General features: G+C 40.4%; 1 pseudogene; it reads right to left on the reverse strand.

Annotated features, from left to right (window-relative positions):
• Positions 1-9,541: 9,541 nt before the first annotated feature.
• On the reverse strand, positions 9,542-14,116 carry LOC141519339 (RNA-binding protein 5-like; annotated as a pseudogene).
• Between the last annotated feature and the right edge of the window lie 11,092 nt (positions 14,117-25,208).

Below are 25,208 nucleotides of genomic sequence, written 5' to 3' on the forward strand. Positions count from 1 at the left end.
AACAAAGCAGCTACAAAAATAGATCTCATTAAAAGAGATAAGGAAGCAAACTATACTATAGAAGATGTACCATAGACAATGAAGCAATTTTAATACTAAATATGTATGCACCAAGTGGTATAGCATACAAATTCCTGGAGGAGAAGCTGAAAACATAGACAACAAAACTCTACTCGTGGGAGACCTCAATCACCCTCACTCAGAATTAGATATATAAATCTAATCATAAAATAAACAAGAAGGAAGTTAAGGAAGTAAATAGAATTCAGAAAACTTAGACATGATATAGATTTTTGGAGAAAATTTAATGGAGATAGAAAGGATTATATACCTTTTTTCTGCAGTACATGGCACCTACACAAAAACTGAACATGTACTAGGGCATAAAAACTTCATGATCAAATGCAGAAAGGCAAAACTATTGAATGCATCCTTTTCTGACCATAATACAATAAAAATCACTTGGAATAATGGACCATGAAGAGACCAATCTAAAAATAATTGGAAACTAAATAACCTCATTTTAAAGAATTAGTGGATCAAACAATCAATTATAGAAAGAAAATGATTTCATCCAAGATAATGACAATAACAAGACAACATATCAAAACTTATGAGATACAATCAAAGCAGTAATTAAGGGATATGTTGTATCTCTAAATGCTTACATGAATAAATAAAGAGTAAATCAATGAATTGAGCATGCAACCAAAAAGTTAGGGAAAGAATAAATTAACAGCCCCCCAATTAAATACCAAATTAGAAATTCTAAAAATTAAAGAGAAATTAGTAAAACTGAAAGCAAGAAAACTATTGAATTAATAAATAAAACCAAGAGTTGGTTTTATGAAAAAAACAATAAAATAGATAAATCTTTGGTTAATTTGTTTTTTAAAAAGAAGATAACCAAATTGCTGGTATCAAAAATGAAAAAAGTGAACTTTCCACCAATGAGCAGAAAATTAAAGTAATAATTCAGAACTATTTTGCCAACTGTATGCCAATAGACTTTATAATCTAAGTGAAATGGGTAAATATTTACAAAAATATACATTTCCCAGGTTTAATTAAGAGAAAATTAAATAACTAAGTAACCCTATCTTAGAAAAAAATTCAACAAGCCATCAATGAACTCCCCCCACCAAAAAATCTCCAGGACCAGATGGATTCACAAATGAATTCTATCAAACATTCAAGGAACAGTTGATTCCAACTCTATACAAATTATTTGAAAAAAATGGATGTAGAAGGAACTCTGCCTAATTCCTTCTATGACACCAACATGATGCTGATACCTAATCCAGGAGGAGACAACACAGAGAAAGAAAATTATAGACTAATTTCCCTAATGAATATAGATGAAAAAATCTTAAATAAAATGTTAGCAAAGTGATTACAGCAAGTTATCACTAGGAAAATACACTATGACCAGGCAGAATTTATTCCAAGAATGCAGGGTTTGTTCAATATTAGCAAACCTGTCAGTATAATTGACTATATCAATAACAAACCTAACAGAAATCATATGATTATTTCAATAGATGATGAAAAAGCATTTGGAAAAATACAGCATTCATTCTTACTAAAAACACTAAAGAGCATGGGAATAAATGGATTGTTCCTTAAAATGATAAATAGTATCTATCTGAAAACCATCAACAAGCATTATATGCAATGGGAATAAGTTAGAAGCATTGCCAACAAGATCGGGGTAAAACAAGGATGTCTGTTATCAGCACTACTATTCAATATTGTATCAGAAATGTTAGCCTCAGCAATTAAGAGAAGAAAAAGAAATTGAAGGAATTAGAATTGGGAAGGAAAAAACAAAACTCTCACTCTTTGAAGATGACATAATAGTATACCTAAAAACCCCCCAAAATCCATTTAAGAACTACTGAAAACAATGAGCAACTTTAGCAAAGTTGCAGGATATAAAATAAACCCACATAAATCCTCAGCATTTCTCTATATTACCAACAATGTACGACAGCAAGAGTTAGAAAGAGAAATCCATTTTAAAATAACATTAGACAACATAAAATACCTGGGAGTCTACCTGTCAAGGCAGACTCAGAAACTCTGAAAACAACTATAAAACACTTTTCACACAAATAAAATCAGATCTAAATATCTGGTCAAATATCAACTGCTTATGGATAGGTCGAGCTATTATAAAAAAAATGACGATTCTACCCAAACCAAATTACTTATTTACCGTCATACCAATCAAACTTCCAAAAAATTACTTTAGTGAGGTAGAAAAAATTGTAACTAGATTCATATGGAGAAAGAGTCAAGAATATAAGGGATTTAATTAAAAATGCAAAAGAAGGCAGCTTAGCCTTAGCAGATCTAACAATTATATTATAAAACATCAGTCATCAAAACTGTCAGGTTGGTACTGGCTAAGAAATGGAATAGTGGATCAATGGAATAGATTAGGTGCAAAAGAGACAGCAGGAAACAATTAAGTAATCTGCTTTTTGTTGAACCCAAAGAGCCCAGCTTCTGGAATAAGAACTCACTCATCAATCAAAACTGCTGCAAAAACTGGAAATTAGTATGGTAGAAACTAGGATTAGACCAACATCTCATACCCTACACCAAGATACGATCAAAATGGGTTCAGGAATTAAACATAAAAGACAATGTTATAAGTCAATTAGGAGAACAAGGAACAGTTTACCTGTCAAATCTATGGAAAGGAGAGCAATTTAAGACCAAGGAAGAGATAGAGAACAATATAAAAAAAAACAATCTGGATAATTTTGATAAATTTGATTACATTAAATAAGAAGCTTTTGCACAAACAAAACCACTCTAACCAAGATCAAAATAAATGTAGCAAATTGGGAAACAATTTTTACAATTAGTGTTTCTGACAAAGGATTCATTTCTAAAATATATAGAGAACTGAGTCAAATTTATAAAAAAAAAAGAAGAACCAAACAAACAAGCCATTCCCTAATTGACAAATGGCCAAAGGAAATGTAAAGATAATTTTCAGACAAAGAAATCAAAGCTATCTATAGTCAAATGAAAAATTGCTCTTAATCATTATTATTACTGAAATGCAAATTAAAGCATCTCTGAGATTCCACCTCATACCTCTCAGATTGGCCAATATAACCAGAAAGGATAATTTTGAAGAAGATGTGGGAAATCTGGGACACTAATTTAATGTTGGTAGAGCTGTGAACTGAGCCAGCCTTTCTGGAGAGCAATTTGGAATTATACCCAAAGGCCAATAAAAATGTGCATACCCTTCAATCCAGCAATAACCACTATTGGGTCTATATCCTGAAGAGATTATGGAAAAGGATAAACCCCACATGTACAAAAATATCCATAACAGCACTGTTTGTAGTAGCAAAGAATTGGAAATCAAGATGTCTATCAATTGGGGAATGGCTGAATAAATTGTGGTATATGCATGTGATGGAACTCTATTGTTCTATTAGAAATCAGAAGGGATGGGATTTCAGAGAAGCCTGGAAAAACTTGCATGAATTGATGTTGAGTGAAATGAGCAGAACCAGAAGAATATTATATACCCAAACAACATGGGGTTATGATCAACCTTGATGGACTTGCTAACTCCATCAGTGCAATAATCAGGAACAACTTTAGGTGATCTGTGATAAAGAACAGCATCTGTATCAAGATACAGAACTATGAAGTTTAAACAAAGATCACAGATTATTATCTTCAATTTCTAAAAAGTTTTCTTATGTATTACATAATTTTTCTATCTCTAATATTTTCTTTATTCCTTAAAGATATGTTTTTCTCTCAATGCATTCAATTTTGATCTATGCATATCATAGAAACAAATGTAAAGACTATCATATTATTGTCTTTTGTTGGGGGTGGGAGGAAAGGGATGGAGGGGGGAAAATTGTAACAAAAGGAAAAAAAACAACAGATGGACATGTTGGTGGCAATGATAAGCTACATACGTCCTAGAAGAAGGCTACCCCTTCATTAGGTGAATTCCCTGAGGAGGATTTGTGGAAGACCATGGACAAGAGTCAAATGGGGCTATAAGCAAGTGTGGATCATCATTTGCACAGCTGAGGGGAATGGTATTAGAAACGAAATCACAATGATTCTCTGAAACATTGAAGTAATCTAATTACCTTAATAGGAATCTATTCTAAACATCCCTAAAAAGAGATCATCCAGTCTTTGCTTGGAGATCTTTGGAGATGGGAAACTCACTACTTCACTACAAAAGGCAATCCAAACTAATTTATTAAAATAGCAATAACGACAGGAAGTACATTGCAAATTCCTTCCTAAAGATTAAATATGCTTGGTCAACCACAGGAATGTGTACTTCCCAAGATCATGTATAACTGAACACCAAGTCACAAAAAGAATACACAAAGAAATTTTGATTTTGTCAGCATAAAGAAATACTGATACTATAGCTTTGCCTACACTGAACTACACACACATACACTGAAATCTAAGACTTGGTAGCTATATTTAGGGTGTAGTCCAAGGCACAAAGATGATGTGTTTTCTGGGGGAAAAAACCCAATAACTCCCTCTCCAGGGAGGATTTCATGGACACCTGCATTGGTCACTCCCAGAATTTTCCATTAAACATAGTGGTTTTATTCTTAACTCTGCCTCAATCCACTGTCTGTTTTTTTCTGCTCTTGTTGCAACCACAGTGAGTTAGTGAAGGCAGACCTAGAACTAGACACATTCATGTTTTCTGAATTAAATTGCACTCTCCTTATTGCTTGGCAATCCTTTTATTCCTCTCTTCTCCTTGCCTTCCTCCCCAATCCTTTTGCATTCCCCAGAATATTCCATTGAGGTTGCTTGGTTTATTTCTAACTCTGGATCAAACCACTGTCTCCTTTCTCTTCTCCAGCTCCAGACAGAGTGAGTTGCTGAAGGATAATATTTATGTATAATCAGGCAGAACTAGTCCAAAACATATTTGTATTGCTCAGCTTCAACTGGACTCCTGGTTGCTTGGCATTCCCTTTATCACTTTCATTTGGTCCCAGTTGTTGTTCTCCCTAGTTTGATATACTCCACTTTTCTCAATGCCTTCACCTTCAGACCTCTAGGTCCATGACTTCACTGTGCACTTGTGAAAGATTTTGAACATCTGCTTTGAGCTTACTCATGTACTCCTCATCTCATCCCATCTCTGCCTCTAGACTTGTCCTCTCATCTTCTCATAACCTGAACATGGATGCCTTCTAAGATTCTGTCTCCCTTCTCATTCCCTCCCTTCTCCTACCTTCTGTCTTCTCACTTTTCATCTCCTCCACTGTCTCCTTTGAAATTTCATTTCCTCCAATGGTTTTCATCATTATCTCTATGCAGATGATTCCCACACTTGCATTTCCATCCCCAGAATCTACCCCAGAGCTCAAATTGAATCTATAAATGCTTGCTAGACATCTCCCTCCACCTGGTTGACTGGCCAGCAACTCAAACTCAGCTTCTCTAAAACTAAAGTCATCATCTCTCCCAAATCTCAAAGATCTCCATTTCTGTTCATGGTGCTACTACTCTCCCAGTTAACATTGACTTCTTTTCCTCATTCCAAGTTCCAATAAATTACCAAATATTGTTGTTGCCGTCTCTCGAATCCAGTTCCTATTTGCAACTCTCTTGACACTGAATGTAGTTTTAGATCCTCATCACTTTTCTCCTAGACTACTGTCATAGCCTTCTATTAACTCTCTACCCCCAGTCTAGGCCTTTTCTAATCTACCTTCCTCATCAATGCTCAAATAACCTCCCTAATCCATAAGGAGGCATTTTTCTAATCAAAGATAGGTGGAACATGGTATAAGTTCATGATGCTAGATTTTGAGGTTTACTATAATTTGACTTCAACCTACCTGTCCAGCTTATTTCACATACTGTCTTGTGTGCACTCAAATTAGACTTATTCTCAGTATTCTTATTCGATCATAGGAATTAGAATTGAAGGAATTTTACAGATTATTATAGTCTAACCTATAATTTTATAGGTGAGGAAGTAGAAGCTCAACGAGATTAAATGATTTCTTGAAGGTCACATAAGGAGTAAGTAGCAAAACTGGAACTGACATCTTTTGACTCTATAAATTAGATAATCAGGGTTAAACCCTCCCTGATCTGCTGACCTGGGATTCATGAGACATGTTCTGACTCGATATGAATGGATATATGTGATCCAGTAACTCCTGATTGTTCCCTTCATCTTTGTGACTGGGACAGTATTGAAAATTATTGGCAACTGGGGCAAGTTGTATCCTTCCCTGGTAGACTATGAGAAATCTATAAAGATACTATCACCTTTCTCTTATTGCTTTGAGAGTCTGCCATCCTTTCCTCCAGATCCTGATTTTACTTACTACTCATGTGATCCTGGGCAAATTGCTTAAAACTATTTGGGTTTCAGTTTTCTAATTGGGAAAAGAATGGGGCTAAATACCCTCTGAAAAAATATATTTGGGTGATAGTTTAAACCCTGAAAATTGAATTAATTCATTTAAGGAAGAGAGTTTGGAGAAAATAACTGAAGGTTTAGGATAGAACTTCAGGGGATACCAGAAGATAAGGGATATAATCAGCAATAGAAGCCTGGAAAGGAAAGGGATGAGTAACAAAAAGGAATGAGGACCATCAAGTCTTAAGGACGATGAGGGAAGAGGAAGTTTTGAAAAGATGTAAGTATTTAACAGTGTTGAATGCCAAAAAAAGCTCCAGGAGAATGTAGACTTCAAAAGACCTTTGGATTTGGCAAGAAAAATGGTGTGGGTGACCTTGGAGAAAAGTTTCATTACTGTTGAGAGAAGCCAGAGGTTGAAAGAGGTTAAGGAGTGAGTGGGTGCTGAGGAGTATATATTACTCATCCAAAAACTTCAACAATGAGCAGATGTATATTAGTACAGTAGTTTGAGAAGGGTAAGTGAAGCTAATAGTTATTGCTAACAGACTGATGAGAAGTCCAAATCTTCTGAAGTTTATGAGGTCCTCCTCTGGTGAAAGGAAGGGGGAGGAGCGTGAGACTCTCCCTCTATTAATACTTCTCTATAAGCAATTCCTTTCAGGGGTTTGGTTGGAACTGCTCTCTCTCCTTGCTCACCACTGGAATAACCAGAGTTTGGAACTGGTCTGTTATTTTAAACAAAAACCAAAGGATGTGACTGAGTCTTTTCAGTCAGTATCAATATACTTTCCTTGTGGGTATCATTTCACTTCATCCAAGGGCCTTTACCCCTTCCAAATTGATCAGGACTTTTTCCACACCTACTTAAAATATCTTTGATCCATGGGTGGATTCAACTCTTATGTCAAGTCCTTGTTTATATTCAATTGATGCTATGGAGAAATCCAAGTGTGTGAAATTATTGATGAATAGGCCTGGGGCAGCCCTTATATACTTCCTTTATTTTTTAAAGGAACCAGAATTGGCAGCTATACTGAGGATCTTCAAAGGTATATTACAGGGCAACTAGGTGGTGAAGTGGATAGAGCACTGGTCCTGGGGTCAGGAGGACCTGAGTTCAAATTCAGCCTCGGACACTTAATAATTGCCTAGCCGTGTGACCTTGGGCAAGTCAATTGACTCCACTGCCTTAAATAAATAAAAAAATTTTAAAAGGTATATTACACAAAATATACACAAGGTTTCTGCCAAAATGAGAGGACACAACAACAAAATATAGATAAGATGAAGGTAATAACATCTAATATCTCTCAACATCTGCAGTGAACCACAAAAGCATAGTATGCTACAACAAAGTCTGTACAAATAATAAATAGTGCAATAAAATATAAAAGACAGAGTTGCCCCAAGTCTGCCCATGGTCCCTTCAGCACAAAAGACAGTCATTCCCCATACAACCCATGTATAGGGAAACCTTTGAGCTGGAAGAAAAATCCTCAAGGGAATAGAATGGTTCTCCCTAAACCATTACTATGGCCAGCAAAGCTCCTAAGGATATAGGTTGTTAAAAATCAGTTCAATAGAAGGAAATGGAGTTCATCAGCTAGCAGTAATCAAAAGGTGCTGAACAAGATGATGCTTCTCATTCTGTCTCTAGGAATCAAGCAAATTTGACTTTTCAGATGGCATCCTTGTAAGAATCTGTAGTTGAAACACAGTAGTAGCTGCCTTATGATCCCAAGCCAACCCCTTTCATTCAAATTTTAGTCTCATTAGAGGCTATGATGCCTTCACACTTCCTCCCCAAACCTGAATGTTCCCACCATCTCTTGGCTTAAAGCAATCTATTGTCAATATTACTATGATCAAAGCCATTCCTAGTAGACTTCATAATTAACAGTGCCAACATTAAATTGCTTCTCTTGTTTGGGTTCTGGAAGTTCTGGGGTTCCATATTTTTCCCATTTTCTGAAGCTTGACATTGATACATCATTTCACTGTCCCTGACTTGCAAACAAGTTCTTCTTTAGTCTTTATTGGTTGTTGTTTTGTCACACAAATTTTGTATAAATGTATAAAAGTTTTGTTCATACTATGCTATAGTTTATTAAGTGTACAATAATATTATGTCTAAATATTTTACATGCTTTATTTAAAAATGCTTATTGCTAATAATTACCTAGCTGTGTGACCTTGGGTAAGCCACTTAACTCCATTTGCCTTGCAAAAAAAACCCCTAAAACCAAAAAAAAATACTTATTGCTAAAAAAAAAATGATAGCCATCATCTGAACCTTCAACAAGTTATAATCTTTTAACTGGTGGAGAGTTTTGCCTTGATGTTGATGGTTGCAGATTTACTGACAGTCTGATCAGGTCAGATGGTTGCTGAAAGTTGGAATGGATGTGATAATTTCTTAAAACAAGAACAGAATCAAGTTTGTCCCATTAATTGAACGATTCTTTCACAAAAGTTTTCTCTGTAGCATGTGATGATATTTGATAGCATTTGTTTTTTTAGTTTTTGCAAGGCAATGGGGTTAAGTGGCTTGCCCAAGGCCACACGGCTAAGTAATTTTTAAGTGTCTGAGGCCGGATTTGAACTCGGGTACTCCTGACTCCAAGGCCAGTGATCTATCCATTGCGCCACCTAGCCACCCCATGTTTGATAGCATTTTACCCACTATAGAACTTATTTCAAAAATTGAAATCAATCCTCTCAAACTCTATGGCTTTATCAACAATAAGTTTATGTACTATTTTCCAATATTGTTGTGTCTTAGGGAATAGGGAGGCTTGAGAAGACAGAAACAGGGAACGGTTAGTCAATAGAGCAATCAGAAGAAATGCATTTATCTATTGTTATCTTGTATGGGTATGATTGATGGCATCCCAAAACAATTCTATTAGTAACATCAAAGATTACCATAATGGATATAATAATGAAAATGGATATATAACAAGAATTATCAAAATGGAACAGAAACACAATAAGCACCCACACTGATGGAAAAATGGTATCGATAGACTTGCTCAATATAGCATCATCACAAACACAAAAACCCAAACCTGCAAAATGCAATAAAGCAAAGCACAATAAAACAAGGTATTCCTGAGACTGAGGGAATTACCACTGAGCTACAGTAATAGTTATACCAGTCACAGAAAAGGTGTTAATTCTGTTACCATCTGGGAGAACGAAATCCTTTCTGGCACTTTTGGCAAAATCTACTCCAATTTTTCTAATCAATAAAGCATTTTTAATTAAGGCTATATACATTTTTAGGACATAATAATAAATTATAGCATAGTGTAAATATAACTTTTATATATATTAGGAAGTAAAAAGTTTTTGTGACTCAGTGGAGGAGGAGCAGGAGGATTTTATAGCCCCCTCTAGTAGCTGAGAAGCATCCATTCTGAAGACAGTTGAACAAATGCAAATTCTCTATTCTGCTATGTTTGCTTGTCTCTTAGAAGAAGAGTTATTGACAGTTAATGATGCAGGGGTGGCTAGGTGGCGCAGTGGATAAAGCACTGGCCCCTGGAGTCAGGAGTACCCGGGTTCAAATCCGGTCTCAGACACTTAATAATTACCTAGCTGTGTGGCCTTCCGCAAGCCACTTAACCCCATTTGCCTTTCAAAAAGAAAACTTAAAAAAAAAAAGTTAATGATGCATATGGAGATAATGCTGTCATTATGGAATCTACTACGATATGAAGAACAATAGTCAAAGAATGACAGTATCACAGCCTGTGCAGACTTTGCAATTTTAGATGGAATTTCCTGTTCTGAGTCTAATTTATCAGTTCCAAATCCCAAACATTTTAGTCTTTTCCTAATGTTGTTAAGGCAGCACTTGTAACAAATATATCCTCAAATTTAGATTGAGGATTATTGTAGTGCATTGCAATATGATTTCCTTGAATCACCAACTTTTTCTGATTGGTTTCTATCCAGCTAGTAGCATCTTGCAATTGATAGTACTTTTAGAAGGAGAAATCATGGCTTGCATCTCTTTTTCCTATTCATCAGCTGCATATCTACAGGTTGAGGGCCTTTAATGGATTCCATCATTTCTCTAATGTCATTCTTTGTAACAGTAACAGAAAGTGGGGGGGGGCAACGTAATTGTCTTACTCTCCCACTCATTAATATCATCACTGTAGTTATGTTATGTTCTCCATAGTCAACATCAGAATGATAATAGTTTTCTGATCTGTCACTATTCCTCATTTCCCTGTTCCTTCTCTGCAGTCATCATATCCATCATCCCTTAGATCAACACTATATTTTTTATATTATAAAATATAATAAATATATGAAATCTTTTGTCTTCTTCTGGATTCATGTTAGTCTCTAACATCTTATTTATGATAGAATCATATCTTCCACTACTCAGTTCTATTGACTCCCTTGTCTTAACCCAGTCTTTTTTAATTTAATTTTAAAAATGTATTTATGCATTACTAAAATAGTCATGTAGTAAGAGTAAACATAATCCCCCTACCCCCTCAAAAATAAAAACCTCACAAGAAATAAGGTGAAAGAGAAAAAAAGTGCTTCAGTCTGTTGAACCCAGTGTTTTTAAAAAAATATTTATTTTTTCAAAGCTTTTAACAATCTTTTTTCAAAGGTTTTGAGTTTCACATTTTCCTCCCTCTCTCCTCACTCCCCTTAACAGAAAGCAAACTAATATAGGTTATACATGCATAATTATGCTATACATAAATCCATATTAATCACATTGTGAAAGAATTGAATTGAAACAAAAATAATATATGACAATGTTTAAAAATTGAAGATAATAAATTTTGGTCTTCATTTGAATTCCATACTTCCTTCTCTGGATATGGATAATATTTTCCCACACAATTTTTTAGAATTGTCTTTCATTATTGTACTGCTAAAATGAACACAGCCATCATAGCTGATCATCACCCAATATTGCTTGCTGTTATGTGGACAATGTTCTTCTGGTTTTGTTCACTTAACTCTGTATCAGTCTAAGCAGGTCTTTCCAGGCTGTTCTGAAATCCTGTCCTTCATGATTTCTTATAGAACAATAGTTGAACCCACAGCCTTGTTAAAAGTGCTAGTACATGCTCCAAAAATGTCAAATGTCTTTTTGAGAGGTGATTGGAATTAAGATAAAGTTTCCAGGGAGAACATAGACAACTAACGTACTCACTCCTAACTGGACCAAGTAAGGGAACCTTTGGAAATGTGCATACTTGTAAGCAAAAAAACCAAGCTAGATGTGAAAGTAGTTGAATTTTTTTATATGAGCCTCTTTTTTTGCTATTTTTCACATATTGAAATGTTTGTATTTGTTGGTGACTGTTAAAATTGTAGAGGAGGTGGGAAGGGAACAGAGAAAAGTACCGTTTTTCTCCTTCAGCTTGCTAAATTGCTCTAAATACATTTAAAATTATTTGTATGCTTCTTAAGGGCATGTCTTTTGCCTCTTTTTGTATCCTCAGAGATTAACATGATGCTTAGCATATAGTGAGTGCTTAATAAGTATATTATTGATTGATTGATCTGGAAACCTAATTTAATGATAATTTGATGGTCTGCAAAAGACCTGGGGTTTTGTCCTACACAGATGCATTGTCAATTCACAGAGAGACCTTGAACAAGTTGTTGACTTCTCTGGGACTTAATTTCCTCATCTGCAAAATGCACTATTTACTGCATGGGATAGAGAGTGGATCATCTACCTACCTAAGATCTGCTTTGTAGATAAGTTTCAAGCTTAAGAAACTAAGGAAATATTAGGCAGAAGGCCAATGATGTTTGTCCTTTGCTCTTGAAGACTATGACAGCAGGGAGGTGATGCCATGACATGCATTTGAATTTGGGGGGGTTCTGTGCTTAGTCATCAGACTCACTTTCTCTTCCTGCTCTATTGTGTTCAGTGGTTGGATTTGAATCAAGATGACTGGAGATATCTCTGGATGTGAGGTCACCCAGATATTAAGTGTCTGAGGTCATATTTGAACTCAGGTCCTCCTGACTTCAGGACCAGTGCTCTTCCCACTAGCTGCCCTTTAAGGTATGAGATGTAGGAAAGCATATTGTAGTGGAGTTGGCATCCAAAGACCTTGATTCGTGTTTTGACTCTGCTGGTGCTAGCTGAGTGATCTTGGATAAGTTACTTAAGGTCTAAGTGCACCAGGCATCTCTCAAGACCATAAATGACAAATAAGGTGAAGATTGGTTGTAGGAATTTTCATACCTGGAATTTCCACAGTGATGAAATCACAGGTCAGAGACTAAACAAAAACCAAAACAATATCTGGAATAGGATGTTGACTGAGATTAGTGACCAGAGTTTCAGATGATAGGTCATCTTAAATTGCTCTGAGAGGTGACTGGGAGTACAATGCTGCCACTGACAGAAAAGGGGAAAGAAGAAAGAGAAACTAATTCTAGGAGGGAGATGATTAATTTGACTAGATTTAAAGAGTTTGAGATGAGAACATTATAGACCTGTAGAGGTATCTGGTGTTAGTTATAGGATTCTAAACAACAGAATGGGCTCTTAAGGATCTTAAAAGATTTTCAGATCTTAAGGATCTGTAGTAGTATAACCCTCTGATTTTATAGCATAGGAAAACAAAGCCAAGAGAGGAAAGAACTTGTCCAAGGTCACAAAGCTAATATGTGTCATAGCTGGTACTAGATAGAACCCAGGTCATCTCTAAGCTGATAAGAGAGAAGTCAAAGACTGGTACTGTAGATCCTGAAATGGTGCTAAGGGAAGTCCTGAACATAAGTAGACTTTTCAAAAGAGAGGAAAACAGAGTTGTTGAAATAAAATTCCTTTTTTAACTGGACCCTATAGAAAATTCAGGAATCAGACGCTGTCTGCCTGGGGCAATCATAGCTTGTAGCTTATCACAAGCTCCCCAAGGAGTTCACTGAACATCTTCAAGGTTGAACTCACAGCTGAAACTCTTGAAATTTAATTTTTTTTTAAATTGAACTGGAAGGGTCTTTGGAGGTTATCTATGGTAAAGCCTTCAGTGCAGAGCTAAAAACAGGGTTGTGCGATTTCTGAAAGAATGGTTAGACCCCAGGAAATCGGATCAGGTCACACACTCGGGTTTTTTTTGTTTTTTTGCAAGGCAATGGGGTGAAGTGGCTTGCCCAAGGCCACACAGCTGGGTCACGATGAAGTGTCTGCGGGTGGATTTGAACTCAGGTCCTCCTGACTCCAGGGCTGGGGCTCTACTGCTCTTGCTCTTGAAGGTTGGCCTTCAGCGTGGGGCAGGACCAGCCGGAAGAGCGCGGAACCAAGCTCTCCCCGGGCCAGGATCTTTTGTGGGGAAGAGCCAATGGGGAGCGGGACTGGAACCCAGGCCTTCCCCACTCGGGGGCGAGGGGGGGCGGGGTGAGTGCAGGCCCACGGCGGGCACGTGCTCCCTGCCCCGGGTGGGCCCGGGCCCTCCGGCCGGGCCGGGGCCGCGGCTGCCAGAGCCGGGGGCCAGCCGGCCTCGTTCCCGGGAAGGCGGGCGGGAGGGGGGGGGCGGGGGAGGGGGAGCGGGGGAGGGGGAAGAGGGAGAGAGGGAGGGGGGGCGAGGGAAGGGAGCGGGGCGCGAGCGCGGCCTCGAATGCTTGAAATAATTCCGCTTCCGTTCGGAGAGGGGCAGCTTCAGTCCCAGCCGGCCCGGGCCGCCCGCCGCTCCCCGCCATGGCCACCTCCCCCCAGAAGTCGCCCTCGGCCCCCAAGTCCCCCACCCCCAAGTCCCCCCCGTCCCGGAAGAAAGATGACTCCTTCTTGGGGAAACTTGGAGGAACTCTGGCCCGGAGAAAGAAAGCCAAAGAGGGTGAGTGGGGCGCGGGCCCCCGGGGCTCCCCTCCCCCCGGCCGGGCCGGGGTGGGCCGCGCGCCCCCGGGGGGGCGGGGGGCAGGGCCTCTGGGGCCCGGGAGGCCGGCGGGCCCCGGGGCTGGAGGGGCGGGGGTCGCGCGCCCGTGTGCGCGCGCGGCCGAGTCCGTGTGTCGGGGTGCGCGTTTCTATTTCCTGTGGAAACGTCACTCTGGAAAAATGCGGGAGCCGGAGCGGCGCGGGGCCTGCCCCGCCCCCCGCAGCCCGGCCCGGCCCGGCCCGGCCCAGCCCCGCGCTGCGCCCCCCGCCCCGGCCCGGCCCGGCCTGGCCCAGCCCCGCGCTGCGCCCCCCGCCCCCGGCCCGGCCCGGCCCCGCGCTGCGACCCCCCGCCCCGGCCCCGCGCTGCGCCCCCCGCCCCGGCCCGGCCCGGCCCCGCGCTGCGCCCCCCGCCCCCGGCCCGGCCCGGCCCCGCGCTGCGCCCCCCGGCCCGGCCCGGCCCGGCCCGGCCCCGCGCTGCGCCCCCCCGGCCCGGCCCGGCCCGGCCCCGCGCTGCGCCCTCCGCCCTCCGCCCCAGCCCGGCCTGGCCCCGCGGCCCGGCCCCGCGCTGCGCCCCCCGGCCCGGCCCCGCGGCCCGGCCCCGCGCTGCGCCCCCCGGCCCGGCCCGGCGCTGCGCCCCCCCGCCCCGGCCCGGCCCGGCCCCGCGCTGCGCCCTCCGCCCTCCGCCCCAGCCCGGCCTGGCCCCGCGGCCCGGCCCCGCGCTGCGCCCTCCGCCCCGGCCCGGCCCGGCCCCGCGCTGCGCCCTCCGCCCCGGCCCGGCCTGGCCCCGCGGCACGGCCTGGAGCTGCGCCCTCCGCCCCGGCCCGGCCCCGCGCTGCGCCCCCCGCCCCCGCCTAGAGAGGGATGGGGCTCCAGAACCCGGGAGCCGGCCCCGAAGGAGGCCAGGCCTCAGGGCACCCCCCGACTAGAGGCTTCGGGCCCTCAGGGCCCGGGCTATAATGATAATGATGGAGGGGGGGAGCCGGGGGCCAAGCGTTTTAGCATATTCGGCCCCTGGGCCCTCTTAGCCCACAAATGAAGCCCCCCCCCCACGCCAAGGCCCGCCCCCTAGGGCCCACGGGATCCCATATCTCCCACTTCACACTTCTGTTTTTTGCAAGGCAGGGGCAGTTCAGTGACTCGCCCAAGGTCCCACAGCTAGGTAATGATGACGTGCCTGAGGTCGCATTTGAACCAGGGCCCGGTGCTCTCTCCCCTGCGCCCCTACTCCATGTCTTTGAGCAGCACCAAAAAAGACTCAGCCCACCTTAGACCCATTGGAAAACTCTTATCAAGGTTACAGTTGCTGCTTGGCTCTTCCCAAGGAAGCAGTGAGAGGCCTCTTCGGGCCTGGAGCATCCTGTGGTGTTGGCCCGGCCAGGGCTGGATTTCTGTCTAGTCGGGCTGCTGAGGACTAAACGCTGGGAATGTAGACACAGAGATACATGTGCAGGCAGGCAGTCTAAAAGAGCTTATAGTGTTACTAAACACAAAGTATCCAGCCTGGATGAGTTTGGGGAATACAAGGAGAGAGAAAGGATAGTTCGGGCTCTTAAGCAGCTCACAAAGTCTCACAGGCAAGATGGCATCAAAACTGTTCCATACTTAATACAGCATATGAACGGGCTCATCTAAAAAGGGAAGTCATCAGGATGAAGAGAGAATATAAAAGGCTGCCTAAAGAAGGGGAGATTTTAACTCAACCTCTTACCGGCAAAGAAAGGAAAGGGAAACTGAGGAGAGAGAATATTCTAGGCATGAGGGACAACTGTGTGAGAGCCACAGGGAGGCCAGAGCCACTGGATTACCAAGGACCTAAAGCAATTGGGAACACAGGAAGGAGTTAAGTTATGAAGGACTTTGAAAATCAGAGGATTTTATATTTGATCCTGGAGGGAGCCATTGGAATTTATTAAGTTTTGTTCAGCCTCCAAGGCTTCATGACCCTATTTGGAGTTTTCTTGGCAAAGATACTGTAGTGGTTTAACATTTCCTTCTTCAGCTTATTTTACAAATGAGGAAATTGAGACCAATAGGGATAAGTGACTTCTCCAGGGTCATACAGATAAGCAAGTGCCTGAAGCTGGATTTAACTCAGGAACATGGGTCTTCCCAATTCCAAGCCCAAACTCCATGCACTGCACCACCTGGTTGCCCCTAGTCATATGTTAATAATAACTAATTAATCAAGCATTTATTAAATAGACATTGGGAATACAATGACAAAATGAAATAACTTCTGACCTCAAAAGTTTTCATTCTGTTATACATAAATGCATAAATATAAATATTATATATACATATATAAACTTTATGCCTATTCATCTATATTAAACACTATATGTATAATAAACTAATATATATGTATATCTTATATGATATACAGATAGATAGACAGATAGCTAGATAGATAGATAGACAGACTGACTGACAGTTGACTTCACTGGTTTAAAGAACTCCAAGGTAAGGAAACTACTGATTCCAATGCACATCTCTACATTCTCTGAAATATCTAATCTCAAAAAGTTGCCTAGAGCACTGAATCTAAGTGACTTCCCATAGTCACTTAGTCAACCAATATCAGAGGTAAGATTTGAACCCAGATTTTCCTGGGCAGTTCACAGTCACTATACCACAGTTGCCTTTTATAAATAAAATACACGTATATATTCAATACAGAGTAATTTCAGGGGAACAGGAAAAAGTAGCAACACTAGATTTAAGGGGAGAGAAGGAGAACAAGGTAGTATTAAGACCAGATTGGTTTTAGGAAGTGACATTTGAGATGAATCTTTGATGGAGGATTCAAGACACCAGGGCTAAGGGTATGCAAAAGCAGAGGTGGGAAATGAAATCTCATGTTCTAGGGGGAAAATGGGCCAGTTTGACTGGACCTAGAGAGAGCAAGTGGAGTCATTTACATTTTTCCTAAAGGTAATAGATATCCCTTGAAATTTCTTGAATATTAATTCTTGAATAGATGAACAAATGAATACATGTAAGTTCATTGATAGCTATATAACGTTGAGGAAATAAATTAACTTCCCTGTTGCCTCAGTTTCCTTAAAAATTTCTCATTCTAGGGGCAGCTAGGTGGCACAGTGGATAGAGCACCGGCCCTGAAGTCAGGAGGATCTGAGTTCAAATCCAGCCTCAAACACTTAATAATTACCCAGCTGCGTGATCTTGGACAAGTCACTTAACCCCATTGCCTTCCAGAAAAAAGAATTTCTTAGTCTAGTTCAACCTTTTCTTTCTAGATTAATCTATGCCCCCTCCCTCTTGCCTACGTATTTTTTTTTCCCGTTAATGTCTTTGCACAGATTGTCCTCTATGACTGTAGTACTTCCCTTACTTACATTATCCTTTGACAATCTCTACCTCCCTTTTAGGCTCAACCCAGGTACCCCCTTTATGCATAACCTTTGCTGATTTCCAGCCCACAAGACAACCCTCCTTGTGAAAGCTCTCCCTCCTGAAATTGCTTTGTATTTTCTATCAATGTATGTGATACAGTGGAAAGACTGCTGGATCTGAGATCTGAGATCAGGATTCATATCCTTCCTCTCATCCACTCTCTCTGCTTGCTGCTTGGTAACCTTGGGAAAGTTAGAAAACCTTCTTGTGTTCCATAAAATGATATCTTCTAGGTTTGACCTTCTAAGGACAAGTCATTTTTAGAAGTTCACAGAACTATGATTAAGTACCCCTGATTTAGGACAAGGCTCTCAAAGACATGTTGCATTCACTATCCAAGACATCTGATTGGGATGGGTCCGCCATATAACTACCCAGGTCACTTCTCTGCTCTGGGCCTCAGTTTCTTCCTCAGGAAAAATGAAAGAGTTGAAGTCTAAGGTTTCTTCCAAAGTGATGATCCTAGGAAAGTCTTAGTTATTCAGTGCTCAGATAACTTTGAGAAGTACCACAGGACATACCAAATGTTCAGTGACATTTTCCATCTGTTTGTCTGTGACTGAGAAATTGCAGAAACTCCCACTGAGCACCCATCTTCAATCAGTTCCTAAGTTAATAATTATTTATTAAGCTATACAATGTGCCACTGGACTGGGTCCTGGGGATACAAGGACAGAGAATGAAACAATCCCTTCTCATGGGGAGCTTACATTCTAATGGAAGATAATAAGTATGTGCAAAAGTATATGTAAATTTTAAGCTATTTATGGGCAGCACAGTGGATAGAGCACTAGGTCTAGAAGCAGAAAAACTCATCATACTGAGTTCAAATCTGATCTCAGACACTTGCTAGTTGTGTGACCCTGGATAAGTCACTTAATTTTATTTGCCTCCGTTTCTTCATCTGCAAAATGAGCTGGAGAAAGAAATGGCAAACCACTCTAGTATCTTTGCCAAGAAAACCCCAATTGGGATCACGAAGAGTCAGATACAATTGAAACAACAACAAAAAAGTTATTTATAACTATAAAATGAATATATATGTATATGAATATGTATATAAATGAATGTACATGCATGCACAAGGACTAGATTTTAGTTCTTATGCAGTTAGAATTGATTCTAGTAGTGAATGCCCCTTATCTTGGAGGAAGAAGAAATGCCCTCCAACTCAGTCCCACCCCTTCTTCGACCAAGTCTGAACTTCTGACCACCACTATTCTTTATTTGTGGGAAAAGATGTTTCTTTTCTCAATGAGGAGATTCTCTCCAGAGAAAATGGAGTGAGAAGGGACTTGGAGCAGGATTATAGAGGCAGACAGCAGCATGGACTCTTAATTTCAAAGGCTACCAAGGATCTCTGGGACCAAGAGTTGTCTGGCTAATCATTTCTATTGGGAGAAATCCTGGCTATTTTATCATTCTCTGAATCTACTAATATCTAATTGCAGAGAGGTGGGGGTTGGGGGTAGGGAAAGGCCCCTATTGCCTGGGGGTGATGGCTAAACGGTTTGCAAAACCTTTTTCCTCTTTATCTTCAATTTCTCCCAGTTCTTTCTGGGGAACTGCTTTGCCCAGGTTAAGGAAAGACAGCTGGGCATCCTTGATATAAAGCAGCTTTTTCCAATCCTAGCACATTTCTAGGATCTACTTAAGACCTTCAGTTCATTTTCTGAACTTTTTTAGGCAGTGAGAACCAGTCCACTCCATGATCACTCTAATTATAACTAAGTTGTTTTTGTCATCATACCTAATCTACCTTTGTGACTTGTAGTGGGGACTCTTTAGTTCTTACTTATTACGGTCCCATGCAGAATATACGTGATCCTTCTTAAAGGCTGTCAAATAATAGAAGAAAGGTCTCATTATTCCAATCACCTTTTTCTTCCCCAGGATAAAATCCCTTTTGTTGTTTAGTTGTTTCAATTGTGTCTGACTCTTGACTCTGTTTGACATTTTCTTAGCAAAGTGGTTCTCTAACTCATTTACAGATGAGGATACTTGAGGCAAACAGGGCTTAATGACTTTCCCAGGGTCATATAGCTTGTTATTGTCTGAGGTGGGATATGAACTCAGGAAGATGAGTCTTCCTGACTGTAGACCTGGCACTCTTTGCAGTATGGCACTACCTCACTGACCAGTCTCAAGTCCCTTCAATTGATCCTTGTATAGTATGGTCTGCAGTCCCCTTACCAGTCTGATCATCTTTTTCCACATGCATTCTAGCTTCCTTATCAGTATCCATTCTAAAATGAGGCATCCAGGTTCTAGAATACTGGCGCACAGGTCCCCTTTTTAATCTGAATTTGATTTGGTATTATTTTTAAAAGCATTTATGAAATATATACTGCTGCCAGGTACTGTGGGAAACAAAGACAAAAATGAGGCAGACTCTGCCCTCAAGGAGCTTGCATTCTACTTTGCAAGAAGTTTAATGTAACATATAACACATATAACATATATTTTACAACACATATATAGACCTAAGAGTTGTATGCAGAGTAGAGCTAGTGTTTAATGGACATCTAGACCAGCTGTCCCATTTTATCACTAAGGAATCTTAGGCCTAGAGAGGAGAAATTGCTTTTTTTCAAGTTCAAGGGTAATAATTTACGAAGCCAGACTCCAATTCATGCCTTCTTACTCTAAATCAAGTGCTATTTTTCATTAGTCCACCAAAGTACTATGACCTCTAGACTAAGATTCACAAAAACAAATAGAAAGGAGAGGCAGTGCTCAAGTTCTGTGGGACCCAGTGCTCAATTTCTATTAAACTTCCTGCCTCACTAAGGCACCTGTGTGTAAGAGACAGCTTTGAAGCAGAAGAAAATGTTGTAGACTAGAATCAAGAGATGTGGGTTCAAGTTTTAGTTCCAACATTTACTAACTCTGTGACTATCAGTCATATCTCATCAGTAACATTTCTGAGCCCACTTACTTTTTCATCTGTAATAGAGGAAATACCCCTGTAAAGGGCTCAGCAAGCCCTCACACCAAAAGTGCTAGTCCTCCTTGACCACTCTATACACCCCACCTGCTCTTCTATCTTTAGTATCCACCTGTTATTCAACCTGTGGTTCCAAGAACCTGTAGCATGAGCAGTAAACATGCCCCAATAAGACCATCTTACAGATGGGCTAAACCTGGTTGACAGACCTCAAACACATTGATGAGTTAGGGGATGTCTGCCCCAAGCATATGAGGCTTCTTCTGGGTAGAAGAGAACAATTTGTTCCAAAGACCATGAAGACAGCTGGAGCAGGAACCTTGGACTGAAGGCAGTTGAAGTAGACATCTTGGTCAGACTTTGAAAACTCCAAGATCATCCATTGCAATACAGGTCGTTATCCATTGGCTTTACTTTTGTCCTGCCACTGGGCTCCAATGACTTTGGAAGAGAAAATGAAGCTGACCACTTTGTGCAACTCTGCCTCCCTTAAAATCTAATTCATGCACAAGTCAAATGTTACCATATGATGTCATTTGTCCTCTTTGAAAATGAAGGATCATGGGACAGCTAGGTGATGCAGTTCAAACTTGGCCTCAGACACTTAATAATTACCTAGCTGTGTGGTCTTGGAAAAGTCACTTAACCCCATTGCCTTGCAATAACCTAAAAAAAATGAAGGATCACCATTATCATCATCATCATCATCAACAAAAACAACAGGGATGTGATATTTACACTATCTACTTCTTAAAGTTGTTGTGAAGATCAATTGGGATAATATATTTGAAAGGGTTTGTGAACATGAGGCTCTCTATAGAAATATGCATGATTGTTATTATAAGGTGTTATAAATTGTGCCAGAAATCTCATTCCTCTTACCATAATCAGGCTCCTCTCTTCTTAGCTAAGGTCAACTTGTTCACTCCAGAACAAACAAACTTTACAAGCTAACAAACATGCTTTCACTTCTAAAGAATCCATCAGTGAAAAACCACCTACTAATAAGGATAGTAAATGATGACTTTGTTTTCAGTTTCAACTGATGCAGTCTAAGCAATTTGTGGACAAAGATGGTGGTGTGAGAGGAAGCAGTACAGCCTAATTCTCTTACACAGCTACCCTTGAAAAGATTTCAAATGAGTTCTAGACAAAGTGGCAATTGGGAAATCAAAGGAAAAAGTTACAGGAGCTCATTTTTTTCTAGCTTAGGTTAGCACAGGAAGACACTCAGAGGCCCTTCTCACCCTCCTCCTTACCCCAGGAACAAAACCACCCTTCCAGGACTCTAAATTGTAATTTATACAACTTTTAGAGAGTCACACCCTAACAAACTCACCTTATTGGGGATACTTAGTTCGAGGCATATACAACCATTCACATTGCCTCACAGCTTTCACATGGATAACCGTTAATGTATGGGCAAAGAGAGAATAGAATCATGAGTCATACCACTAAACACAATGAATGTTCTAAGACTTCATCCTAATCTATTTTCTTTTCTTCTCTAATGGTTTGTTTATTAGCTCTACCGATTGCAACCATCAGGTGAACATTGAGACTCTCCCCCCACCAGTGTAGGAGTAATAAATAACTACAGACAGTTGTAAATCCTCCTGTGAACCATCATATCCCCTAACCCCTTGGAACCAATCAGAACCTATCTAAGTTTGGAAAAATTAATCGGGAGACATCTGGGAATTAATTTGAGGGGGCCATCATTAACTCATGAAACCTAGTTACTTATGTTAATCAGGAGAGAGCTAGACACTGGGGAGATAAATGTTTGGGGGCCAGAGCAACTTCTGAAGCTCTATAGCTCAGGCATATCGGGGTGATAATCTGCAACAAGGGAAAGAATACCTGGATAGATTGAATCATTGATCTATGAAGTATTGGGGTAGAACCAAGTGGAGCAATAGCATGGTATGGCATATACTGCATTTAGAATTAGAGGTCTGAATCTTGGCTCTGCCATTCACCTGTGTGACTTTGGAATGTCATTTTACCTTTTGGAGCCTAAGTTTCTTTATCTGTAAAATGATCAGGATCATTTAGATTATCTCTGAAGTTTCTTCTAGTTCTATACCTGTGATCCAGTGGTTAATTTCTGCCATTATGAATGGATGAACTCTTCTTATAGGTTCTTTAATAATAAAAAATAATTTCTCTCTGGGCTTGCTGGTTTGAAAACCTTAGCAGTTTTGGGATACTGGATTTCAGACATGATCAGTATGGTAAAAAATTTGGATTTAGAATAAGAGGACCTGAATTTAAATACAAACAGTACCACTTACTGCCAAAGTGATCTTGGGCAAGGTACCTTACCTTCTCTAGACCTCAGATTCCTTATCTATAAAATGAGGGAGTCAAATGCAATGTCTTCTAAGGTCCATCAAAGCCCTAAATCTATAATCTAATATGGTGGGATGATTAAAGTAATGATATTAATTTGGGGGTATAACTTTTGCAATAGGTGCCCTTATTTTGTAACCTGTAAAAACATTCTATGGATTGAAAGAAAACATTAACTTTCTACTAGAAGTCTGGATCCCAGACTGAACTGCTATAAGGGAAAGAGGCACATGTCCCCTTCATTTCTTATATGAAGGAGAGATGTCTATCATATTTGGTCTGGTATAATTTGAGATTTTATTTTCTCTTTGAATTGGAACTGATTCTTACCCTCTTTATCAGATAATTATTATTTGTAAACAGATATTTTAATGCATTCAAGGAGCTGGTGTTAAAGGAGCCCTGCAATAAAACTAATTATTAAATAAATATCTCCCTCCTTTTAGTGTGAATAGTTGCTTTCTTAACCTATTGGTTTTGCAACCACTAGATTTTCTTAAAATTAGGATACGCCCACAATGTTACCTTTCAGGAATCCTGTCCACATTGTCCTACTGGGTAAGATGTAGTCAATTATCATAGATTTCTAAGTTGGTCTATGCTTCTTTCATTTATTATATTTGGGTACCATTATGAGGATCCTTTTCTAGGTTTGATGGTTAAGACAGGAGAGGGCTGCATTGTAGTAGAAATGTATTCAGAAATCAGTCATCAGGTGTTTCATTTCAACTGGAAATCTCATTCTGAGTCAGTTGGAGGTCATAATTATCACCTCCCATACCTCTGGGCACATTTTGTGGGTACAACACCAGTAGAGGCAGACACTTTCCCCCTACAGTGTTGGCTTTCAGCATATTTCATCACTGTCTCATTCCCCTTGTCCTTCTTGTTTCCTGATCGATTTGTAAATGTGGATATAGCTCCTCTCTTCTATGCCACTGAGAGATACAATTTTGACATTGGAGAGGTGAGTGATGTCCTTGATGAAAGGAAATTGGGTATCTTGAGGACAGTGATGTCTGGGGGCTCTGCTTGGAGAAGGAGATTGGAGAATAGGGTTGCCCAAATGTTTTTATTTCTGCAACATCAGATCCTGAGGATAGTGTCCCCCTGCTACTTTCTCTAAAGGGCATATATGTATATGAAATAATGAACCATCCAGTTATAGTGGCATCCTGATTTCATCACTGCTCTTTGGGAAATTTCATTAGGGAGTTGTTTTTTTTTTCCATTGAAAAGTTTAGAGCTGTGTCTTTATGAGATGCAGTGGTGTCATGAGTAGAGTCATAGATTGGAAGCTGGGAAGACCTGGTTTTGAGTTCTTCATTAGATACTTGCTAGGCCACTTAGGTGGTATAATGAATAGAGTTCAGGACCTGAAAGACTTATCTTCCTGAGTTCAAATATGACCTCGGACACTAGCTAGTTGTCTGACTCTAGTCAAGCCCCTTAACCCTATTTGCCTCAAGTTTCTTCATCTGTAAAGCAAACTGGAGAAAGAAATGGCAAACCACACCAAGAAAAACCAAAATGGGGCCACAAAGAATTGGACATGACTGTACAAGAACAGCTGTGGGACCTTGGATAAATCACTTAAAATCATAGGCTCATAGAGGTCAAGGAAGGCCTCTGTGGCTCTTCATTTTATAGCAGAGGAAACAGAGGCTCAGAGAGGGCAAGAGACATATAAATAAAGACAGAAAAGACTTGGAAAGTTCTATAAAGTGAGAGTCAGATGTCAGGGAAGAATAAATCCTCTGTTTCCAAAGTCAGTGGGCTTTTGGTTGTCCTTTGAACTCTCTGAGCAACAAATATATAGGTAGTACAGGAGATAGAGTGCTGACTTAGTTCTCACTAAACCTCTCACAGCCTCAATACCTTGGTAAAATTGGGAAAATGATATCTGTCACATAGTGTTGTTGTGAGGATCCAATGAGATAAAATACATAAAATGGCTTGCAAACCTTAACATGTTACCAAAATGCTAGCTAGCATCTTTATAATTGCTCCCCTGAGTTGTGAAAATCAAAGTAGATAGTAAATGGCGTGCTTTGTGAGGCTGCAATGATTATTATTTATGGGTGAATTCTGAAGTTGCATATGGGTAAATCCTGAAGTCTTGTCCTGCTTAGTCCCTTTTCTTAGCACTAATCCCAAGTAGCAGGAAGAAAGAATGAGCTTTCCTTCTGCCTCTCCCCTTAGTC

This window comes from Macrotis lagotis, chromosome 3 (assembly GCF_037893015.1).
Source record: "Macrotis lagotis isolate mMagLag1 chromosome 3, bilby.v1.9.chrom.fasta, whole genome shotgun sequence".
In the NCBI taxonomy this organism is placed as follows: domain Eukaryota; kingdom Metazoa; phylum Chordata; class Mammalia; order Peramelemorphia; family Peramelidae; genus Macrotis; species Macrotis lagotis.